This window comes from Callithrix jacchus, chromosome X (assembly GCF_049354715.1).
Source record: "Callithrix jacchus isolate 240 chromosome X, calJac240_pri, whole genome shotgun sequence".
Taxonomy (NCBI): Eukaryota; Metazoa; Chordata; class Mammalia; order Primates; family Cebidae; genus Callithrix; species Callithrix jacchus.
Genome location: NC_133524.1, coordinates 48,667,548 through 48,692,809, shown reverse-complemented (window position 1 = coordinate 48,692,809; position 25,262 = coordinate 48,667,548). Strand labels below are relative to the sequence as shown.

At 43.5% G+C, this 25,262-nt stretch overlaps 1 protein-coding gene, 1 long non-coding RNA gene and 1 pseudogene across 2 annotated transcripts in view; 2 read left to right on the top strand and 1 right to left on the bottom strand.

Annotated features, from left to right (window-relative positions):
- The window catches only part of UXT (ubiquitously expressed prefoldin like chaperone), a 122,974-nt gene that overhangs the window by 44,251 nt on the left and 53,461 nt on the right, over positions 1–25,262 (top strand). The gene's annotated exons all lie outside the window — the stretch shown is intronic.
- LOC144581081 (uncharacterized) lies at positions 1,385–10,027 on the bottom strand. Its single transcript, XR_013531611.1, has 3 exons — positions 9,930–10,027; positions 3,143–3,202; positions 1,385–1,513 (listed from the first exon to the last, which is right to left on the bottom strand). It is a non-coding gene; the product is annotated as an uncharacterized LOC144581081 (long non-coding RNA).
- Positions 15,760–18,125, top strand: LOC100394483 (spermine synthase-like; annotated as a pseudogene).

Genomic DNA, 25,262 nt, shown 5'->3' with positions numbered 1-25,262 from the left:
CCACTTCCAAGATCATTCACATCATTGGCAGATTTTATTTTTTTGCAGCTACATGACTAGGGGCCCTGGCTTCTTACTGGTTGTCAGCTGGAGGCTACCTTCAAATCGAAGAGGACACCCATGGTTTGTAGAGGCTGCCTGCACTTTCCTGCCATGTGGGCTTCCTCAATATAGATGCTTACCTTGTTAAGCCAGTAAGGAGAATCTCTTGTGCCAGTCTACTAAAGCACAGTGTTAGATAAAGTAATGAAATCACAAGAGTTACATCATATCATCTTTGAATGTAATATAACCTGATCAAGGGAATGACATCCCATCACCTTTTTATTTGCTAGAAACAAGTCACAGAGATTCTACCTGCACCCAAGAAGAGGAAATTACACAAGAGTGTGTGACTCACTATAGATCACCTTGGTGTGTGTCTACCAGAGTCTTCTCTGTGACCACCAATGCTTTATATCTTTACACATGCAAAATACATTCACCCCATTCCAAGATCCCTAAAGGCTCACTCATTACAATATCAGCTCCACGTCTAAAATTTTATCACCATGTTAGGTTCAGGTGCAGATTAGGCCCCTGGGTGTAAGCCATTAAGTACAGCTTCTGAGGTACAATTCCTTTCTTTCTGTATGTGGACCTGTGAAAACAGAAGAGACAGGTTATCTGCCCTCAAAACACTGAACATACAATGGTTGGGCAAGCATATAATAACAGTCATAGACATTCCAATTCAAAATAGAGAAAAACTGAAGTTATAAATCTTCTCTTAGAGAAGTGAGTTAAGGGAGTTTAGAACTTTCAAGATGAGTTACCTTCTGTGACGATTAATTTTATGTCAACTCAACTGGGCTAAGATGCCCAAATAGCTAGTAAAACATTATTGCTAGGTGTAACTGAAGGTGTTTCCAGAAAAGATTAACATTTCAATCAGTAGACTGTGTAAAGATTTGTCCTCACCAACGTGAGCAGGCATCATCTAATCCATTGAGGGACTGAATAGAATACAATGTGGAGGAAGGGCAAATTCACCCCTTCTGTGGCATCCATCTTCTCCTTAGCCTTCTCCTTGCTCCAATGTGAAGGTGGCCTCTGTCTTGGGAACTTGGTACTCTGCTAACAGGACATGATACAGACTGGGTCCGGGGGTATGATTGGGTTTCAGGGGCCTTTCAATGATGCTTTCCATTCATTGTTCAAAAAAAGTAACCATGTTTCACTGGCAACACAGTAATCGTCACAGAGGTGAAAAGAAACTGAATCCCAGACAAATCCAGGATGATACCTTCATATAGTTTAGATGTGGGGCAGCACTCAGCAGCTGAGAATGGAAATACCCTCACTCACTGGGGACCCTCAGCAGATGCATGGGGCGGCCGTGCTTACCCACTGAGAGCAGGTGGCTGTAGTTCTCTAGTGTCACATCCCAGTACAGGCATCTCTGAACAGGGTCCAAGTGCTGCCACTCCTCCTTGCTGAAGTCCACAGTCACATCCTCAAATGACACTAACACCTGTAACAACACAATCCTGTTTAAGATGATATGGTCAGCACTGATGGGGTCAAGAAGATACATAGGAAGTTGGTATTTTTCCCTTTTGTTATGGACATGTTCAGATACATGCAAAAGTAGGTAGAATAGCATAATGTACATACACCCAAACACCTCCCAGCCTTCTTCAACAATTATGAACATACAGCCAATCTTGTGTTTCAATAAACACCCACTGTGATTATTTTGAAGCAAATCCCAAACATGCTATCATTTCATCTGTAAATGTTTTTAATAGAGCACTTGTTTTAACTGTACCATTGTTATACCTAAAAATATTAACAGTAATTCCTTACTATTAATTAATGCCAGTGAGTGTTCAAGTTTCCCTCCTTGTCTCAAAGATGTCTTTTTTTAAGTTAACTTTTTATTTTGAGATAATTTGAAACTCTGCTATAAGTATCAAGAATAATGTAAGAAACTCCTTAACCTTTACCCAGGTTCTCCAATTGTTTACATTTTGCTTCATTCACATCAAACTCTATTTCTCTCCTTCTCTGTATACATATACATGTGTGGATATATTTATGTGTGGACATAGGCCAGGCATGGTGGCTCACACCTGTAATCCTAGCACTTTGGGAGGTCAAGGTGGGAGGATAGCTTGAGCCCAGGGGTTCAAGACCAGGCAGAACAACATATTGAGACCCCGTCTCTACAAAAAAAAAAGACAAAATTTGACCAGGCATGGTGGTACATGCTTGTGGTCCCAGCTACTTGGGAGGCTAAGGTGGGAGGATTGCTGGGGCCCAGGAAGTTGAGGCTGCAGTGAGGGGTGATCATGCCACTGCACTTCAGCCCAGGTGACAGATAACGACTTTGTCTCAAAAAAATATGCATGGACATTGTGATAGTTAATACAAAGTCAACCAAGTGTCACCAACTGTCAACTTGATTGGATTGAAGGATGCAAAGTATTGATCCTGGGCGTATCTGTGAGGGTGTTGCCAAAGGAGATTAACATCTGAGTCAGTGTGCTGGGGAAGGCAGACCCACCCTTCATCTCGTGGGCACCATCTAATCAGCTGCCAGCATGGATAGCATATAAAGCAAGCAGAAAAACATGAAAAGAACTAGACTGGCCTAGCCTCCTGGCCTGCATTTTTCTCCTGTGCTGGATGATTCCTGCTCTCGAACATCAGACTCCAAGTTCTTCAGTTTTGGTACTTGAACTGGCTTTCCTTGCTCCTCCACTTGCAGATGGCCTATTGCGAGACTTGTGATCATGTGAGTTAATACTTAATAAACTCTATATATATACATATGTGTATATCTTCTGTCCCTCTGGAGAATCCTAATATAAACATACATACACACAGTTTTTTCTGAACAATTTAAGAGTAAGTTGGATACATTGTTCACATTCATTCCTAAATTCTTCAGCATATATCTTCTAAAAACAAGGACTTTCTCTTAGGTAACCGTAGTATAATTATCAAAATTGGGAAACTGAACATTTATTGAATACTATTATCTAATCCACAGTACACATGGAGCTTTTGTGAACTGTCCAAAATTATCCTTTATAGATGTATTTTCCCCCAACATAGGATCCAGTCTGGCGTCACGCATTGCATTGCATTTACTTACCAAGTGTCTCCAGTCTCCTTTAATCTGGAATGGTTCTTCAGATTTTCTTTTTCTATTAATCTGAAATTTTTTAAGAGTGCAGACTAGTTATTGGATAGAATGCTCCTCAACCAAGTTGTGTCTGATGTCTCACCGTTATAATACCAGGTCACCCAGTTTGACAGCAATACCACTGAAGTGACGTTGTGTCCTCAGTCCAACATGCCAGTAGACCGTGAGGCCTGTTTGTCCCAAGACAAGTGAGGTTGGCTTAATCACTCAGTTAGTGAGGTGTTTGCCAGGTTCTTCTATGGTCAAATCATTATTTTTCCTTTTATAATTCATAAGTAATTCATGGGGAAATACTGTGAAACTATGTAAACACTCCGTTCCTCATCCAACTTCCACTTACTAGTTTACCACTTATTGATGATTTTCTAACTCTGTCATTTGTGTTTATTAGTTGATATCCTACTGTAAAGCAGTTTCCCTTCTCCCCAATTTCTTTGTTTTTCACTTATTCATTTGTAAATAGAAGACTCATGATTATTTTATTCAATCAATTTAGAATCTTTTAGCATATTTATTTAAAAATTTTTAAACACACAAAGATTTGGCCAGTGGGAGCCACTTCTAGCTGGAATCCTGTGTCCTTCTGACACATTCCCATGATTCCTTGAATACATCCTGACTTTCCAGCACAACAAAATGTTCAGGTTTATCTTGTACTTTCCCTAGCCCAGTCTGCAATAAGCCATATCCCCTGGTTAAGAATTTGTTTTTGGTGAGTTTTCATCATGATGTATAATACAGTATGGCTACTAAATACCTAATATTACGTAATACTTTGTAGAAGAAAAAATATAATTGAAAATGTTACAATTCACTGTGTTAATGCATTAAGACCATTATTCTTTATTATAAAATGAGGACTAAACTAGGCCCTCTTAAGCCTTCTAGCTCATTTGAGAACTTCTGGACAGTTGAGTGGCAGATGTTGTGCTGGGAATTGAGAGAAATAGATTACATATACTCCTGACCTTCTAGAAACCATTAGACATGCCACTGGGCATGGTGGCTCATGCTTGTAATCCCAGCACTTTGGGAGGCCAAGGCTGGCAGATCGCTTGAGGTCAGGAGTACGAGATCAGCATGGTCAAAATGGCAAAACCCTGTCTCTGCTAAAAATACAAAAATTAGCTGGGCATTGTGATGGGTATCTGTAATCCCAGCCACCTGGGAGGCTGAGGCTGGAGAATCAGTGAAACTTGGGAGGCAGAGGTTGCAGTGAGCTGAGATCATGCTACTTCACTCCAAACTGGGTGACAGAGCGATACTCCATCTCAAAAAAAAAAAGTTGACCAAGATGATTAAAAAAAAAATGATCCAAGGCTTAACTACATGTAGAAAACATGGAGAGCACAAAAGAGGGAAAGATAAATTATTCATGGGGAGGTAAGTTTGCCCACTAATGTTGAGGAAGCTTAACATGAAAAGTGAGACATGTGAAGCAAAGTGCAAGAGTGTGAAGGTAAAAGAAAAAAAGTGATGTTGTGGAAGTGCAAATAGCTCTATGCAAAAGGGCAGGAGTCTATGTCACATGTTAGGGAAGCAAAATAAGTTTAAAAATCTAAGGACAGACTGGGCACGGTGGCTCAGGCCTATAGTTCTAGCACTTGCAGAGGCCAAGGTAGGCGAATCACGTGAGGTCAGGAGATTGAGATCAGCCTGGCCAACGTGGCGAAAACCTGTCTCTACCAAAAATACAAAAATTAGCCAGGTGTGGTAGCACACACCTGTAATCCCAGCTACTTGGGAGGCTTAGGCACGAGAATCAGGAGGTTGGAAACCCAGGAGGCGGAGGTTGCAGTGAGCCCAGATCGTGCCACTGCACTCCAGCTTGGGTGACAGAGTGACGGGATTGTGGTCAGTGACTGTGGACTACAATCATGGGAAAAGCATGGATCTTTTACTTGAACTAATGGATCACCACTAAGGGATTCCATATGCGGGAAAGAAATATAAACTAATTTTTGTATCTTGAAAGAATAAATTCCACATTACAACTGTCTTTTGTATTTCAGGATAACATATTAAAAATAGAGACTTTTTTTTGAGGAACTGACCACAAGCAGGGCCATTGTACAGTTTTAAGTCCAGACTGAAAACACGTATTCTATGATCCAATATTCCTTTAATATTGAGCTATTTAAGGCATAAGAAGTGTCAAAAGGCTCCAGAGGAATATAAAAATGTAGGATAGTTTGTACCTAGATAAAACAAGGTATTTAGTGAGGTGTGCACATGAAGAACCCAATGGGCTGAGTTCTGCACCGGTCCTATGCCTTTGACTTCTTTGGAAGACAGCTCTAAATCAGTGTGTATCAGAATCACTCAGCGGGCTTGTGAGCACAGAGACTGCCGAGCCCCACACCCAAAGTTAGATATTCAGTAGGTCTGGCATAGGGTCCAAGAATTTTCATCTCTAACAATATCTCAGATGCTGTTGCTGGTGGGCCAGGGAACGCACTGGAAGAACCACTGTTCCAGGAGATGGCCATGGCGGACTCTATTGTTCATTTATCAGTAGGCTGACCATCCATCTGTCCAGTTTACATCTGCTGTTCCAGCATAATTATTAATGATGCCCTTTTCACTTTAAAATTTCTGAATTTGGATGATAGAGTATAAGGTCACCTCACCTATGATCCATAGTGAGATCAAAAAGGGGTTTGGTTACTGAGCACAGTGGCTCACACCTGTAATCCCAGCACTTTGGGAGGGGCTGAGGCCAGTGGATCACTTGAGGTCAGAAGTTCGAGACCAGCCTAGCCAATATGGTGAAATCCCGTCTCTACAAAAAAAAAAAAAAATAGTTGGGTGTGGTGGTGCATGCCTGTAATCCCAGCTATTTGGGAGGCTGAGGCTGGAGAATTGCTTGAGTCCAGGAGGCAAAGTTTGCAGTGAGCTGAAATCGCACCACTGTATTCCAGCCTGGGTGACAGAACAACACTCTGTCTCAAATAAATAAATAAACAGTACAAAAATTAGCCAAACATGGTGGCGCGTGCCTGTAATCACAGCTACTCAGGAGGCTGAGGCTGGAGAATCACTTGAGCCCAGGAGGCAGCGTTTGTAGTGAGCCAAGATCGCACCACTGCACTCCAGCCTGGATGACAGAGCAGGATTCTGTCTCAAAAATAAAGGGAATGGGAGATGGTTTACATTCAATTATCAGAAAATCTTTACCCTGGGAAAATTTTTCTTTACCCTTATAGTCATTTTTCTCCTTGTGGCCAAGGTAAATCCTACAAATAACTGCGTTTTCTTTCCAGCTGTGTCTGATAGGAAGCTCAGAAGGAAACTTGCAGCTTAATTTTAGTTACTCTGCAGAACCATAGGGCCCAAAAACCTACAGCCCAAATCAATTCTGGTCCTGACTTCGTCCATTCTTTCTATATTTTCTCTGATCTAATTTTTATGGAGCTATAATTGTACATTTTACTACAGGGATTCTTAAAAGCCCACAGAAGCTGCTGAACCACAACATGTGCAACAAACAAATACATGAATTAACGATAACTCATGAGAAACGTGGTTATTTCCTGCCTTTTTGGGAAGGGACTACAGGTCTGTGAAGTCAAGGTTGTAGAGCCCAGGTTAAGCAGCCTGGAAATCTCCACACTTCAACTGGACAAGGGGCTGCACCCCACGGAGTGACAGAGAATGCCATGCCTCTGTGATCACAAGCTGCATATGTGTGACTGATATGGTCATGTGGCACTTGGAAAAAGGCAGATTTCTCATTGGGACTAAGTGTGCAATTGTCCCCTCCCAATTCATTATTTATTTATTTATTTATTTGAGACACAGTTTCGCTCTATCGCCCAGGCTGGAGTGCAGTGGCGTGGCTCACTGCAACCTCCCCCTCCCAGGTTGCAGCGATTCTTGTGCTTCAGCCTCTAGAATAGCTGGTATTACAGGTGCGTGCCACCACACCCGGCTAATTTTTGTATTTTTATTTATTGATTTTTGAGACAGAGTCTTGCTCTGTCACCCAGGCTGTAGTGTAGTGGCATGATCTCGGCTCACCGCAACCTCTGCCTCCCCAGTGCCAGTGATCCCAGTGTCAGCCTCTGAAGCAGCTGGGATTATAGGTGCACACCACCATCCCTGGGTAATTTTTGTATTGTAATTTATTTATTTTTTGAGACAAGAGTCTCACTCTGTTGCCTAGACTGGAGTGCGGTGGTGCGACCTGGGCTCATTTCAACACCCACCTCCCAGGTTCCAGAGATTCTCCAGCCTCAGCCTCCTGAGTAGTTGGGATTATAGGTGTGTGCCATCACCCCCAGCTAATTTTTGTGTTTTTAGTAGCGACGTGGTTTCACCATGTTGACCAGGCTTGTCTGAAACTCCTGACCTCAAGTGATCCACCTGCCTCCGCCTCCCAAAGTGCTGAGATTACAGGCGTGCGCCACCATGCTCAGCCCATTTATTATTAATACCTGTCCTTACACCCTGACCCCAGTACAATTTCTAAAACTATATCTGTAGAAAATAAGTATGTATGTGCACAAAGATTTAAATGTAGGAATTTGCCACAGTGACATTCATTAACAGTTAAAACCAAAATCAACTTTCATAAATATTTATTAACAGCATATTGTTTATATAAATTATGATATATTCAGAGATGCACTATTATGCAGCTGTTAAAACTGTTTAGAAAAATATATGCTGCCATGGAAAAAATATTTAAGTTAAAATACAACATACAAAGCAAAGGTAACCCAACAACATGGTTCCAGTTTTCATTTAAATTGAAAGTGCATATATGAATATACTGATCACTCGCAAACATAAGCACCAAAGCACATATCCAGAAAAAAAATATGGAAGCAAATAAATCAAATTGTTGATAGAATCTATATTTAGGAGATGGCAGAGTTAGAGGTCATTTTTACTTTCTTCTTTGTATTTATCCATAATGCATAACTTAATATTCAGAATATAATTATTTGTATAATAAACAAAACTAAAACAACAGAGTTTTGGAATATATTCAGAAATAGAATGGGCTTACTGACCGCATGACCCTGAGCCCCTGAGATGATGAACCCTTCCAGAACCGACAGCATCCACGGGCAGGTCTGAAAGGAGGGAGCTGCTGGCCAGGGCCTGGCTCGTTCATCGTGCTCCCCAGCTTACAGAACCTTAACAAGAACTCTGATCTCAATGGGAACTCTGAGGGGGAAACTTGATCTCGGCTGTGGTGTGGTGAGGGTGGAAAACACAGTCAGGAGACCTGGCTCCAGTCTAGTGCTGTCACTGCCAAGCTGAGAGGCCAACCTGAGAGTAAAATGGCTCCTGGGACCATTTTACTCATCTTTGAAGGGAGAAGGGAGAGCCAGAAGGGCATCAGAGACTGTGGTGGCCCTACTATCCTGCCAGTCTCTAAGTTCCAAAGAAACAAGGATTTTCCTGTACCTAAATAAGGGTAGAGGAGAAATTGGCACATCCCCAGAGGACTGGGGTGGGGGTGTGGGGGAGGAAGGGAGTGCTGGTGGGAATCAGCTGATGTCTGTAAAGAATCAATGCAGAGGGAAGGATCCATGCTGGGGTGAGGGATAGCATCTCCCTGGCTATGGCTGGTGGCTGCTCCCACCTGGACCTCCCCCCCAGACACCATGCAGGGAGCTGCCTCCCCCTCTCCCCTAAGCCATGGGGATGAACACTTCACATCCCTGCTCTCTTCCATCTCAATTTCACAGGAGATTCTGATGTACAGTAAAAGGTGATCACTAAATCACTGATCCTCCTCTGCAAAGCTGCTAAAAATAATTAATCACCACAGGAACCCTTACAATGACCAAATTTTGTTACAGTCTTTTTTAAATCTCTCTCTGTTTTGCAGATAAAGGTTACAGTCTTATAGTTCAAAGATGAGGAGAAATTCTTAAATCCTTCCATGCAGAAACAAGTTTCATACAAGGGAGAGGAATGAGAGCAGCAGCAGATGCATCATTGACAAAAATTGAATTCAGATGTCATTTAACATCTACAGACCATGTGTTAGTTATCTATTGCTGTATTACAATGAGGTTGACTAAGCAGGGATGGAGGAATGCAGGTGATCAGGCAGAAAAAACAGAGGCACAGAAAGAAATCCAACAGAAGGAAAGCTGGCGGTAGGGCAGGTGGGCCAGGGAGAGCTGGAGGGCTGGAAAGCAGTCCGGCAGGAGGAGGGAAGGGTTGAGGGTGGTCCGAGGAAGAGAAATAGATGAGTGGGGCTTGTTGAGGCAGATGAGAGGTGAGTGCTGAGGCAGAGAAGAGGAGGGTGGAGGGAGAGAATGGGGAGCAGTCAAACAGGTAGGAAGAAAGGATGTAGGTGACAGGCAGAAAATAGAATCAGGGGACAGTGAGGCACGGAGAATGATCAGAATGGAAGAAAGTCAGAAAGTGAGGAAGAGAAGTTGAGGGGGACACACAAGGGGGAGGGGAGAAGAGCCGGTTGGCCAGGTAGGGGGTGGGGCAGGAAGGGAGGAGCAGAATGGGAGCGGGGGTGCTTATGCAGTGAGGAGGGGCAGGACCACCAGGGAAGGTGGTCGGACAAGGAGGGCATGAATACAGACATCCAGGTAGAGAGAAAAGGAAGAATAGAGGGTGAGAGGCAGCAAGGAGCATGGACCGTGGAGTGGTTGGGAAGGGAAGAGGGGACACACAGGGGTTGCTGAGGAGATGCGAAAGGCAGCCAGGGAGGGAGGATGGGAGGAATGAAGGTTGATGAGGTAAAAAAGGGTCTCACCTTGGGGTCCTGAGAGTGCTCAGGACACAGCACCTGGAAGTGCTTACAGTACCTCTTACTCTTTGGATTGTAGGCATCACAGAAGAGCGATGTGTCCCTGGAGGGAGGTGGAAAAGTGAGGTGCTAAGAGTCTGGAGGTGGGAGGTCCCGCCCCAGAACTCTACCTGCATCTTGTCCCAGACCCTGCCCATACCATGCCTCTAACTACACCCACTTCTGCCTCTGAGCACACCCACATCCTGCCCCTGACCTTGCTTAACCTTGCTTCTGACCATGTCCACATAATTTTTCGACCCTTACTAGCCCCCACACTCACCCTTCAATGCAAGTAGGGTACAGGGACCCAGCGAACAACTGACACTCATACTGGGGAAGAAAGGTCACAAATGGGAGGAGCTGTGGACATATGCTGCCTGTCCACCAACGATAAAGCTTCAAACACCAGGTCTGTTGTCCCCTGTAGACCCTATGCTCCCATCTGCACAGCCAGTGTCCCCCTTACCACTGGTTAATGCCCTGACCTTGGGTCTCATATTGGGCATGGGGGAAGAGCACACCCAGGGGAAGCCATGGCTGTGTGTTGCATTCCTCCTATAACAAATATCCAGGAGCCAAACCTGCCCCCACCACGTGGACCCCACCCATGTGCCATCCTACCCAGCCAAAAACATTCTTGTCCCATCTGACTCCCAGCCAATGTTCCAACTTTGGCAAAGTAGTGCTCCATGTGGCACAAGGGGACAGCTTAGAGATGGGCCACCCACAGGAGACACAAAAGATCTTCAGGTCTTTGCTGCCCTTTTCACCTTTGGTGCTCTGCACAGGGCAATGGAGGGACCAGGGAAGCAGTACAGGATGGGGAGGGACAGGACAAGAGGCCAGGTATCTTTATGCTCCACCTCACCAATGCCCTCTCACTTAGTAATCCACACACACAGCCTGCTGCTTGCCACGCAGAATGATGGCCTCAAGTTCATGGAAATGGCACTCCATGTCCTTCAGGTGAGTGTAGGTGTCCTGCTGCTCATGGTGGATGCACTCCAGCATTTTCTTGCCATGCTCATTGGCAAAGCAGGGGCTCCTTTGCCACTGCTGGATGCACTGGGGCAGGATGTTATTGATGTGGCTGGAAGGAGAGAGAGAGCAAGAAATGAAGCGGTTAGATGGGGCATCAGAGGAATAAGAAAGAGATGAGCTACTGAATAGTGACTCTATAGGGTACTGAGTGGTGGATGAGTGCATGTTGGTGAATGGGTGCTTGAACAGTGGATCTGGGGGGTAGATGGATGGATGAGCAGGTTGGTGGATGTAATGTGGATGGGTGGTTCAGTGAGTGGGTGACTATGATGGTGGATGGATGGGTGTCTGGGTGGAATCACAGATGGCATAGGTCATGCCTTTGCCTCTGTCCCTTGACCTCCAGGTGCACTCACTCACCTGCCAGCTTCATGCCATAGTCATCCAGACAGTACTTGGAGCCTGGCCAGGTGGGATACACACGGCTGGGTCCTTGACATACTCCGGATGCTTCCACTTGTCTCTGTGCTCCCTTTTCAACGTCTGCTACTTCTCCTGCTTCAGGACAAGAGTGGTCAGGGCAGCCAGGCACAGTGGCTAACGCCTGTAATCCCAGCACTTTGAGAGGCCAAGATGGGTGGATCACTTGAGGTCAGGGATTCATGACCAGCCTGGTCAACATGGTGAAACCCTGTCTCTACTAAAAATACAAAAAATTAGCCAGGCATGGTGGTGGGTGCCTGTAATCCCAGGTACTTGGGAAGCTGAGGCAGGAGAATCGCTTGAACCTGGGAGGCGGAGGTTGCGGTGAGCCGAGATGGCACCACTGCACTCCAGCCCTCCAGCCTGGGCAACAAGAGCAAAATTCCATCTCAAAAAAAAAAAAAAAAGTGGTTAGGGCAGTAAGGTCTATGTCGGTGGTGTATGTCAGCCACCAACTCCTGCACCCTTCCCCCGCATTCCACCCCCAACCTCTGCCTTCATATCCCCCATTCAATTCATCATCTGCTCTACCTTCTTCTTCAAACTCTTCATGTGCTTCACATTCACTGCCTGCTTCTGCCCTGTGGGATCCATGAGTTGGAGCTTCTTAATGTCATTCACTCAGGGCTGCAGATCAGGAAATACTAATATGCTCCACAAACAGGTTTCTCAAAGTGGTCTTTGGACACCCCTGCCTTCTGTCATCTCACTACTGAACCTCCGTGCCCTCCTTGTCTCCATCCTTCCAACCCAGGGCCCTGCCACGCACTCACCAGGCTTTGATTGCCAAAAATCCCCTCTGCAAGTGTCCTGGTACAAGTTACAGTCTCAGGGCAGGTCCTCTTCAGACAACAGATGGGGTGTGGCTGTTGCCCAGGTGCCTCTTTTACTGCCAGTGGTACCACTGCCATCTAGTACTTCTGGGCTTGCCTGGACTTCTTCAGTTGAGGCAGCTGTCAAGTGGCCAGTGGCCAGTGGGACCACAGCAAGGTCTCTGGGGGTGTTTCAGGCAAGATCTGAGGGCAGACCCTTAGCATCAGCTGGGCTCCCTGTCTACCCTGTGTCCTGAACTCACCAGGGACCAGGGATTACTAGTAGGTTTCCCATGCTGGTGGGAAGAGGGCTGTTGGTCAGCCCTAAGTGGGTAGGGACAGGCTCACCCTGCCCTAACACTCCTGGCCTCACCCTGCCCTAACACTCCTGGCCTCACCCTCAGGCCAACTTAGCCTGGGGCAAGTGCACCTGCTGGACACACTAGGCCCTGCCTGTCTAGGAATGAATGGTACCACCTGGTCCTGCGTGCCAACCTTATCCAGACAAACCTGGCTGGTCCACCTGGACACATCTGCCCACACCTTGCCTACATCCATGCATAAGGCCCTGCCTATCCGCCCAGAAAAACTGGGTGCCACCCCTTCAGACTTGCTCTGCTCAGCCTGGCCCACCCCTCCCTCCAAGATACACAGGCTACCCCGCTTACCTGGGTACACGATGGACCCAGCCAACTACCTCTGCCTGCCCAAACACACTTGGCCCCGCCCCTCAGGCAAGTTCAGTCTGCCTCACTGCCTGGCCTGGTCCGCTAGTCTCCCCAGGCCCCGCCTACCCTCTCCTGCGCGCCAGGGGCAAGAGTGAATGGGTGAACGAAGGGTGGATGGATGGGCAGACGGATTAAGGGACGATCGAACGGCGGATGGATCGGCGGACGGGTTGAGGGACGCTCACTAACCTTACCCTTTGTGCCCTGTAGGCCTCACACCTGGCGTCCAGGCATACCTAGCCCCGCCCCTTGCCAGGCTCCGCCCCCTTCCCAGACTCTCGCGTCACCACAAGCCCCTCCGCATTGCGTGACAGAGAGGACGCGGCCTCACGTCACACCCGGCTGAAACATGTTGAGATGCCAAGCCCTGCCCTGCCTCCCCACCTGCACAGGCCACGTCGGACCCTGCCAACCCTGACCCACCCACCCCCCTAGCAAAATTTCTCAATCTTTATTCTGAAAAGTACTCCTACCTGTGCCCAATATCGCCACATAAAATATATAAATAGACAAATATCCTTTTGCGGCCCGAGAGATCGAGACCAACCTGATGCGACATTGCGAAACCTCATCTCTAGAAAAAAAAATTTTTAAGGCTAGGCACAGTGGCTCACGCCTGTAATCCCAGCACTTTGGGAGACCGAGGCGAGCAGATCACAAGGTCAGGAGCTCGAGACCATCCTGGCCATCGTGGTGAAACCCTGTCTCTACTAAAATACAAAAAATTAGCCAGGCGTTGTGGTGGGCGCCTTTAGTCCCAGCTACTCGGGAGGATGAGGCAGGAAAATAGCTTGAACCCCGGAGACAGAGGTTGCAGTGTGCCGAGATCATGACACTGCACTCTAGCCTGGGCGACGGAGCAAGACTCTGTCTCAAATATATATATGTATTAGCCAGGTGTGATGGCGTGCACCTGTGGTCCCAGCTACTCAGGAAGCCGAGGCAGCAGGATCACTTGCGACTGGGAAGTAGGAGGCTGCAGTGAGCCGAGATAGCGTCACTGCACTCCAGGCGAGATCGCACCACTGCACTCCAGCCTGGGCGACAAAGCAAGACTCCATTTCAAAATATATACATATATATGTACACGTTCCTGTGTGCATTATATATATGCACGCATGCAAACAAATCACTACTCTCGTCAATTAAGGGAGCAAGAACACACACAGGAAGAATAGGCATCTTGAACAAGACAGTATCAGTTGGAGAACTCATACTATCTTCAAGCACGCAATATTAATAAAAAATGACATTGGACTTAGTCTTAAAGGGATCTAAACACATTCCAATGAATAAGCACCACACAGCACACAGATAAGTTGCATTAGAAATCAATAAAAGGCTTAGCTTTGTTCATTGGAAAGGCACATCTAACTCTTGGTAAAAAGAAATTAGAAAACACTTAACTATCACAAAAACAATAATACTCAACTTGTTGTCTTGGATGGAATTTTAAACCAAGAATATGAGAAAAGAAGAAAAATGGAAATAAATTACCGATCAGAGGATCTGACTGGGAGCATTCAACTCAACTTACAGCAAGTCCCTATGGTGACTCCAAAAACCTCCATTATCAACCCCCAAATTCCCTTCGATGACCTTACATCCACCATCCAATCACAAAACTCACAATCTCTCATCAAAGTTCTTGCAAAATACCTCAGCGTTGCTAAATGCTGAACCATGGAGCCTCGTGGGAGGTGCAGCCAAAAGCTGCCAAAGAGACGCTTAAAGCTCGCTTGTACTGTCCCTTTCTAAATGTGTCCAATTCAACAGGCTTGCTCAATACCTGGACGGAGCTGCTGTACCACCCAAGTTCAAGAGCATAGTTACAGAGAAACAATACATTATATGTGCACAGTTCCCACATTTTGGGGGGGGGTTAGTTTTATTTTTTTTTTCTTTTATTTTAGGTTCGGGAGTCCATGTGCAGGTTTGTTATATGGGTAAAGTTAGAGTTGCCGGGGGTTTGGTGCACAAACAATTTCATCACCCAAGTAGTGAATATGGTATCCAACAGGGAGTTTTTCAATCCTCACCCTCTTCCCACCCTCCAGCCTCAAGTAGACCCCAATGTCTATTGTTCCCCTCTTTGTGTCCTGATGGACTGATGCATTACATTTTGTTATCATTGCAGTATCATATATAAATTGTTCCCCTTATCATTTCCAATTACGTTGAATAATTTCATATTATTACTATTTTACTATCTGTTATTACTATTTTCATCATCATTATTATTATTTGTAGAGACGGAATCTCACTCTGTCACCCAGGCTGGAGTGCAGTGGTGCGATCATAGCTCACTGCAGCCTGGAATTCCTAGGCTCAAGTGATTCTTTCACCTCAGCCTCCCAAGTAGCTGGGATTACAGGCTATCTGCTATTATTTTAATTACAAGGTAGGCAGTGAGAAATACAAACAAAAATCACATCATTTTTAAAGTCAGGAAACTAGAAAAAGATTTATAAAAAGTGCAGAAAAATGAGAACACATGGACACAGGGAAGGGAACATCACACACCAGGGCCTGTCGGTGGGTGGGGGACTAGGGGAGGGATAGCAGGGGCTGGGGGGTATTGGGGAGGTATAGCATTAGGAGAAATAGCTAATGTAGATGATGGGGTGGTGGATGCAGCAAACCACCATGGTACATGTATACCTATGTAACAAACCTGCATGTTCTGCTTATGTACCCCAGAATTTAAATTATAATAAATAAATAATAATAAATTGCAGGAAGATAGAAAGCTAAATGTAACAAGGTAGAAATAAATTCATATTTGAAATTCATCCTTTATTACATGATCAGTAATTAAAAAAAAAAAAGTTGTTAATGGAGCCGAAGCCTGACATGCTGTGAGGCCCCCCAGTCTCCCGAGGCCTCCTCCCCAAGGCATGGCTCAGGGTATCGTCTCACTATGGCAGTGACATGGCACAGCACACTTGACTCCATGTTCAGTGCCAAATTGATGATAAGACCATTCTAAAAGGGCTCCAGTCCATTTACCAGGAGAAGGGGATGGCGGAGCTGGTGGACACCTGCAGGACCACATTGCTATTTAGCAACCTACACAAACAGAAATGGCAGCTTTACCAATTTGAGAATTTACCCACATCGATTGTAGTTGCTGGACCTTCAGAGTTACTATGGTGATGTGCAAGACAAAGAAGAGATCGACAGTCTTTTGAACAAAGGAAAAGAAAGAATGAAAGAATTGAGTCAAACTATAGAAATGATCCCTGAAAGTATGAAACAGTCACTAGAGTGAATCGGCAACCAACAGAATGGGAAAAAATTTTTGCAGTCTACCCATCTGACAAAGGGCTGACACCCAGAATTTACAAAGAACTCAAACAGATTTACAGGAAAAAAACAAACAAGCCCATTCAAAAGTGGGCAAAGGATATGAACAGACACTTTACGAAAGAAGACATATATGAGGCCAACAATCATATGAAAAAATGCTCATCATCACTGGTCATTAGAGAGATGCAAATCAAAACCACATTGAGATACCATCTCATGCCAATTAGAATGGCGAACATTAAAAAATCTGGAGACAACAGATGCTGGAGAGGATGTGGAGAAAAAGGAACACTTTTACACTGTTGGTGGGAGTGTAAATTAGTTCAACCACTGTGGAAGTCAGTGTGGCGATTCCTCAAGGCCTTAGACACAGAAATTCCATTGGACCCAGCAATCCCATTACTGGGTATATATCCAAAAGGCTATAAGTCGTTCTACTATAAGGACACATGTACACGAATGTTCATTGCAGCACTGTTTACAATAGCAAAGACTTGGAATCAACACAAATGCCCATTGATGATAGACTGGATTGGAAGAATGTGGCACATATACACCATGGAATATTATGCAGCAATCAGAAATGATGAGTTTGTGTCATTTGTAGGGACATGGATGAATCTGGAGAACATCATCCTCAGCAAACTGACACAAGAACAGAAAACGAAACACCGCATATTCTTACTTATAGGTGGGTGATGAAAAATGAGAACACATGGACACAGGGAGGGGAGTACTAAACACTGGGGTCTATTGGGGGGAAATGGGGAGGGCCAGTGGGAGGGGGAGGTGGGGAGGGATAGCCTGGGGAGAAATGCCAAATGTGGGTGAAGGGGAGAAAGGAAGCAAAACACACTGCCATGTGTGTACCTATGCAACTGTCTTGCATGTTCTGCACATGTACCCCCAAACCTAAAATGCAATAAAAAATTAAAAAAAAATAAATTAAAAAAAAAAAGAATTGAGTCAAGACAACACTGGACAGATGAAGTGATTACCACCTATATAGTTCCAGGAGGTGTCATCGACAGATATTGGCCCACCGCAGATGGGCACCTCGTTCCATATGACATAGATGAAGTGGTGTATGATGAATCACCTTATCAGAACACTAAAATTCTACATTTGAAGCAATTTGGAAATATCCTTAGTGGGAATGTTAATTTGGCAAAGAGTGATTTGGCGTATACCTGGACCATCACGGGCAGTGGCAAAGATTACATCGACAAAGATGTAGTCATTCTGAGAGGCAGAGATGGGGGCATATTGTGTGAAATAGTCAAACTAAAATCAAAGATGGTCACTATGATAGAGATTGACGAAATGGTGATTGATGGATGTAAGAAATATATGCGGAAAACTTGTGGTGATGTCTTAGACAATCTTAAAGGAGACTGCTATATGAGGTTCAGTACTGTATTCCTGTACTGAAGAGGTATGCCAAAGAAGGGAGAGAATTTGATTATGTGATTAATCATTTGACAGCTCTTCCGATCTCCATGTCTCCAGAAGACTCCACATGGGAGTTTCTCAGACTGATTCGTGACCTCTCAATGGAAGTATTGAAACAGGAAGGGAAATATTTTACACAAGGGGAACTCTGTCAATCTGACGGAAGCCCTGTCTCTCTATGAAGGACAGCTAGGGTGCCTGTACTGTCCTCTGGAATTCTCAAAGGAGATGCGCTGTGTCTCTGCATACTTGGAATTGTGGGTATTTTACACCGTTTGGAAGAAAGCTAAGCCTTGAAGATGAATATCCTCTAATCACGTGTGCTGCAAATGGCCTTCCTGACCTCCATATGCTGTACATGGCATCAAAATGAGTCAGGCAATTGATTGTGACTTCCTTAAAGTTTTCTTTTTTAAATGATTATTTTTAATTTTTTAAAAATGGAAAATGTATATTTTGATGAGTTTAGGGTATTACGTTTTTGAAAGTCAGTTGAAGGATGGTTAGACAGTACAGCTGAGACTGCTAAATGCACTAACCCTGGAATGTGATTTGTGTTCCTTTTGATTTCTCTGTGGACTTTTTTTGCTTGGGTCTTGGTACACCTTCAATTTGGATGTTTGAAGGAATGAATGTCGTTGTTTTGTTTTGGAGGGAAGTTCTTGATGATGTTTCCTTCCCCCAAAATTGAATTAGATATTAAAATTTGGTGCTTATTATCAGGATAAATAGCTAATGCATGTGGGACTTAATACCTAGGTGATGGGTTGATAGGTGCAGCAAACCTCCATGGCACATGTTTACCTATGTAACAAACCTGCACATCCTGGAACTTAAGATAAAATAAAAAATCTAAAATACATTTTTAAAAATAAATAATAAGCGCCTGGCATGGTGGCTCACCCCTGTAATCCCAGCACTTTGGGAGGACAAGGCGGGTGGATCACCTGAGGTCAGGAGTTTGAGACCAGCCTGGCCAACATGGTCAAACCCCATCTCTACTAAAAATACACACACACACAAAAAATTAGCTGGGCGTGGTGGCAGGCACCTGAAATCCCAGCTACTAGGGGTGCGAGGCTAAGGCAGGAGAATCGCTCGAACCCAGGAGGTGGAGGTTGCAGATCACGCCGTTGCACTCCAACCTGGGTGACAGAGGGAGACTCCATCTCAAAAAAATAAAAATAAATAATAAATAAATAAAATCAGGTACTTAGAGAAAATATGAATAGCAATTGCTTTAGTTCAAATTACAAAAGAGACCAAAAAAATTGTTAATGGAGTAAATGCTCCAGTTAATGGTTGCCATTTTGTATGAAAATTAACAAATCCAGTCATTTACTGTTCATGCCAAACCTAGCAAATCATAGGAATACAGAACATTTTGAAATAAAGCGATGAAAGAAAATTTGCCAGACCCATGCTAATCAAAATAAAGCAAGGTCAGTGATATCACGATCAAACCGAAAAGTCGAAAACAAAAAGTATTCATTGGAATTGAGAGGGCCCTTCCATAATGATACAATTCACAATGAATATAAAAATTCTAATTTTATATTCACTTAAGGAAAATGGTGCAAAATAAATACAAAGAAAATATGTTAGAACAAATGGTAAAATAGAAAAAAAAAAGATTATCACTGCGGAAGATTATAACCATACTGCTCTGCTAATTCCCACTGACCCTTCAAGCCTCTGCCTTGGCATCTCTGCCTGGGAAGCTCTCTTTGCTTCTTTTCCATGTGGGTGTCCGGCCTCTCTTCTGAATGAACTTATGGACATAATTATAATATAGCAAGGGCTGTTCGTTTTATTTTAATCTTGAAATTAAGAAGAAAATGTAGGTGTTGCCTGAACCTCTCACAACTGTTTTCTGTCTGTCTTCCCCACTAGAAATGAAGGCCGGGATGATGTCAGTCTTCATCACTGCTAGATACCTAGTGCCCAGTTTATTGCCTGGCACATGGGAGGTGTCCAGTAGCAATGTATCAGGAACCCTGATCCTCTGGTGTTTTTGCAAAATGGCAAATTACTGTAATCTATATGGCTCCATATTATTTCTTACGGATAAAAGCAAATAAATGCTATAATTTATGCTAAAGTTACATTTAACTAACCATTGACAAAGTCAACATTTTAAAAATGTTAAGATCTTTGTTAAGAAGCTATTTTCCCTCATTCGAGCCTGGTGTCTCATGAGAGTGTCCCCAGCTAGACCTAAATCTTTACAGCTTATGTCAAACTCAGTTTAGGGATTGGAACGTGAAGTGAAAAATCCAAGCTGAACTCAGAATTACACTGTGAGCTCGCGCTATGTAAGAATTAAAGAAAGAGGAAAGAAACAGCAAAAGCGGTTCAGCAATTAATGAGAGGTTTATTTTGGAAAATAAACCTGAGAGGGACTTCCAGCCAAGTTAGGACAGAGGCACTCTCTTTTACAGACTAAGAGGTTTTTTTTAAAATTTTTTATTTTTTCATTTTGTTTTATTTTTGTTCAGGAACTAAGACTATAAGGCCATACATAGGATAATTTTCTTTCAGTGCTTATGGTAAAAGTCTACATGGTTACAAAGAAAGGTTCATCAGGACCTTTAGAAAAAAAATAGCGAAGGATTGTTTTTTAAAAATTTTTTTACTTTAAGTTCTGGGGTGCATGTGCAGAACGTGCAGCTTTGTTACACAGGTAAACATGTGCCATGGTAGTTTGCTGCACCTGTCAACTCATCATCTCAATTTTAAGCATTAGGTATTTGTCCTAATGTTCTCCCTCCCCTTGCCCTTCACCCTCTGTTAGGCCCCAGTGTGTCATGTTCCCCTCCCTGTATCTATATGTTCTCATTGTTCAACTCCTACTTATGGATGAGAACATGTGTGTTTGGTTTTCTGTTCTGGTGTTAGCCTGCTGAGAATGATGGTTTCCAGCTTCATCCATGCCCCTGAAAATGACACGAACTCATCCTTTTTTATGGCTGCATAGTATTCCATGGTGTATATGTGCCACATTTTCTTTATCCAGTCTATCATAGATGGGTATTTGGGTTGGTTCCAAGTCTTTGCTATTGTAAATAGTGCCGCAATAAACATATATGTGCATGTGTCTTTATAGTAGAATGATTTATAATCCTTTGGGTATATATCCAGTAATAGGATTGCTGGGTCAAATGTTATTTCTGGTTCTAGATCTTTGAGGAATCACCACACTGTCTTCCACAACGGTTGAACTAATTTACACTCCCACCAACAGTGTAAGAGCATTCCTATTTCTCCACATCCTCTCCAGCATCTGTTGTCTCCTGACTTTTTGATGATTGCTATTCTAACTGGTGTGAGATGGTATCTCATTGTGGTTTTGATTTGCATTTCTCTAATGACCAGTGATTATGAGCACTTTTTCATATGTTTGTTGGCCACATAAATGTCTTCTTTTGAGAAGTGTCTGTTCATATGCTTCACCCAGTTTTTGATCGAGTTGTTTGTTTTTTCTTGTAAATTTGTTTAAGTTCATTGTAGATTCTAGATTAGACCTTTGTCAGATGGGTAGATTGCAAAAAATTTCTCCCATTCTGTAGGTTGCCTGTTCACTCTGATGATAGTTTCTTTTGCTGGGCAGAAGCTCTTTAGTTTAATTAGATCCCATTTGTCAATTTTGGCTTTTGTTGCAATTGCTTTTGGTGTTTTAGTCATGAAGTCTTTGCCCATGCCTATGTCCTGAATGGTATTGCCTAGGTTTTCTTCTAGGGTTTTATGATTTTAGGTTTTTACATTTAAGTCTTTAATCAATCTTGAGTTAATTTTTGTAAAAGGTGTAAGGAAGGGGTCCAGTTTCAGTTTTCTGTGTATGGCTAGTCAGTTTTCCCAGAGCCATTTATTAAATGGGGAATCCTTTCCCCATGGCTTGTTTTTGTCAGGTTTGTCAAAGATCAGATGGTTGCAGATGTGTGGTGTTATTTTCTGAGGCCTCTGTTTTGTTCCATTGGTCTATATATCTGTTTTATTACCAGTATCATGCTGTTTTGGTTACTGTAGCCTTGTAGTATAGTTTGAAGTCAGGTAGCATGATGCCTCCAGCTTAGTTCTTTATGCTTAGGATTGTCTTGGCTGTACAGGCTCTTTTTTGGTTCCATATGAAATTTAAGGTAGTTTTTTCTAGTTCTGTGAAGAAAGTCAATGGTAGTTTGATGGGAATAGCATTGAATCTATAAATTACTTTGAGTAGTGTGGCCATTTTCATGATGTTAATTCTTCCTATCCAGGAGCATGGAATATTTTTCCATTTGTTTGTGTCCTCAGTTATTCCCTTGAGCAGTGGCTTGTAGTTTTCCTTGAAGAGGTCCTTCACGTCCCTTGTAAGTTGTATTCCTATGTATTTTATTCACTTTGTAGCAATTGTGAATGGGAGTTGACTCATGGTTTGGCTCTGTGCTTGTCTATTGTTGGTGTGTATAGGAATGTTTGTGATTTTTGCACATTGATTTTTTTATCCTGAGACTTTGCCAAAGTTGCTTATCAGCTTAAGGGGTTTTGGGGCTGAGCTGATGGAGTTTTCTAAATATACAATCATGTCATCTGCAAACAGAGACAATTTGACTTCCTCTTGTCCTATTTGAATACCCGTTATTTCTTTCTCTTGCCTTATTGCCCTGGCCAGAACTTCCAATATTATGTTTAATAGGAGCGGTAAGAGAGGGCATCCTTGTCTTGTACCAGTTTTCAAAGGGAATACTTCCAGATTTTGCTCATTCAGTACGATATTGGCTATGAGTTTGTCATAAATAGCTCTTATTATTTTGAGATATGTTCCATCAATACCTAGTTTATTGAGAGTGTTTGGCATGAAGGGGTGTTGAATTTTATAAAAGGCATTTTCTGCATCTATTGAGATAATCATGTGGTTTTTGTCATTGGTTCAGTTTATGTGATGAATTACATTTATTGATTTGCTTATGTTGAGCCAGCCTTGCATCCCAGGGACGAAGCCGACTTGATTGTGATGGATAAGGTTTTTGATGTTCTGCTGGATTCGGTTTGCCAGTATTTTATAGAGGATTTTCGCACTGCTGTTCATCAGGGATAGTGGCCTGAAATTTTCTTTTTTTGTTGTCAGACTAAGAGTTTTTAAAGATTCAGGGCGAGAGAGCTTATCAGAGGCTTGGATTGCTTCTGTGTCTCTTTGTTATGCTTATCTGGGAGGGAGAGCTGTGTGTATGTTCACATGCATCTTCTTGCAGCTTCAGGCATACCCCTGAGTCTGCTTTTAGCTTCCTTATCTTAGTGCACCTGAAGGGAAAGGAATGTGTTTATTAAGGCCCACTGTTTTACTGGGGCCCATTTTATGAGGGTGAAGCTTGGCAGTTACCCAGGAGACTTCCCTGGCTCCTCCCTCTGTGCCCAAGCTCTCTTATCTGTATTTTACTCTCTGCTCTTTCTGGCTGCTTATTGTTAGAAGAGAAATGATTTTCTTGAAATGCATGAAGCTGGAAAGGGAGCTGGAACTTAAAGTGGCAGTGTTTGTCCAAGATGACAGTGCTCCTGCTCTGTCACTCTAAACAAAGTGTTACTTGTCTGTGGCTGTGAAAGTTGATAAATAGTACTTGCATTATCCAAGCTAAGGTGTTTTTTAGCTTTCCTTTGAGTTATTTTCCTTTGAATTGTTCCAATATTAGGGATCTGTACCCCTATCACTGATCACTGTTTCTGATCATGAAATTGCAGAAAATGAAGCAGCAGCCATTGCTGTGGCCCTCGCAGAAGCATCATCAACAGCTTTTTGATCCTCCTCACTTCTGACTTCAAACCTACTTCTCTAGTGTCTCCTGTCTCTTTACTGCTGTTTTTCTTTCATTCCTAATTCCATAGCCCTAGTTCAGGTTTCTCATATTTTACATCATAATAAACTCCTGTCTCTGAGATGTGGATGGCTAATCCAGTTTGCCTCCAAGGTCATCTTCCCAATGGGCTACCGATTAAGAAATATATCACCATCAGCCAGGCACAGTGGCTCACACCTGTAATCCTAGCACTTTGGGAGGCTGAGATGGGTGGATCGTATGAGCCCAGGGGATCGAGACCAGCCTGGGCAACATAGTGAGTCCCTGTCTCTACAAAAAATGCAAAATATTAGTGGGCATGGTGGCATGCATTTGTGGTCCCAGCTATTCAGGAGGCTGAGGCGGGAGAATGGCTTGAGTCTGAGAGATTGAGGCTGCAGTGATCTGTGATCATGCTAATGCACTCCAGCCTGGGCAACAGAGCAACACACTGTCGAAAGAAAGAAAGAAAGAAAGAAAAAAAAATCATGATCCTCCTTAGGAATCTTTCCTGGATCTCCAGGATGTTCAAGATCAGGGCTCCACTCTATAGCGTGCCTTTCCAAGTTCTCTATGACAGGGTCCCACTTGCCTGTACAAAACAAGTCCTGTTCTCAGGCTCTCTAAACGTTGAACAATCAGGGAGTAATTGCTCTCTTGTTGATTCAGCATTGGCCTCCAAGTTCAGGGTCTTTACGGAGGCTTGCCTGTCTTTCTTTTTGGCTAATTCCTGCTCACCCCATGAGACTAAACTTTGGTGTCACCATCTGGAAAACTATCTACTTCCTTTCCAACTGGATGACCTGCCCCTCTTCTGAATGCACTTGTGAGCATAATTGTAAGAAGAGTGATAGGTATTCCTTTTATTTTCTTGGAATTATAAAGGATGGGGAGTGTCGTCTGAACCTCTCCCATCTGTTTGTGTTTGTCTATTTTTGCCTATCAACATTCAGCTTATCTTTCAAGACTCACCTCAGATGCCTGCCCCACTGGGAAGCCTTTTTCAGACCCCTTGCTCCTCCTTCCTCAATTTTCCCACAGCGTTTCTGTCATTCTGCTCAGTGTTTTGTGTACTTTACAGGTTTCTCTCCTCCCAGCATAGTGCTCCTGCAACAGTTGCTGGTGATTACTGACTTATAGCTTTCATCTATTCTGACTGCCCAGATACACTAGATGTTAAGTGTTTTGTTGGCAGACTGGCACATCCTTAGAGGCAAATACTAGATTGGCCATCCAGATTGGATGGAACAAGAACATGAACCATCCCAGGAACAGATGCTCTGAATTTAACCTTTTTCTGCAGACTGTTTCTGTACTTGTAATTGATTTTTATAATGTCCAATGTATCAGTATTTTCTGTTATAATCATGCCTTGGGTATCACATCTAAAACTCTTTGCCTAACCTAAGGTTACAAATATTTCCTCCTATGTTTTCTTCTAGAAGTTTTATAATTTTATATTTTATCAATAGGTCTATGATCTGTTTGAATTGATTTTCATGTAAAGTGCTAGGTTAAGTTGAAGTTTGTCTTGTTTTTGTTTTTGTTTTTTTGAGACGGAGTTTCGCTCTTGTTACCCAGGCTGGAGTGTAATGGCGCGATCTCGGCTCACCGCAACCTCCGCCTCCTGGGTTCAGGCAATTCTCCTGCCTCAGCCTCCTGAGTAGCTGGGATTACAGGCACGCGCCACCGTGCCCAGCTAATTTTTTTATATTTTTAGTAGAG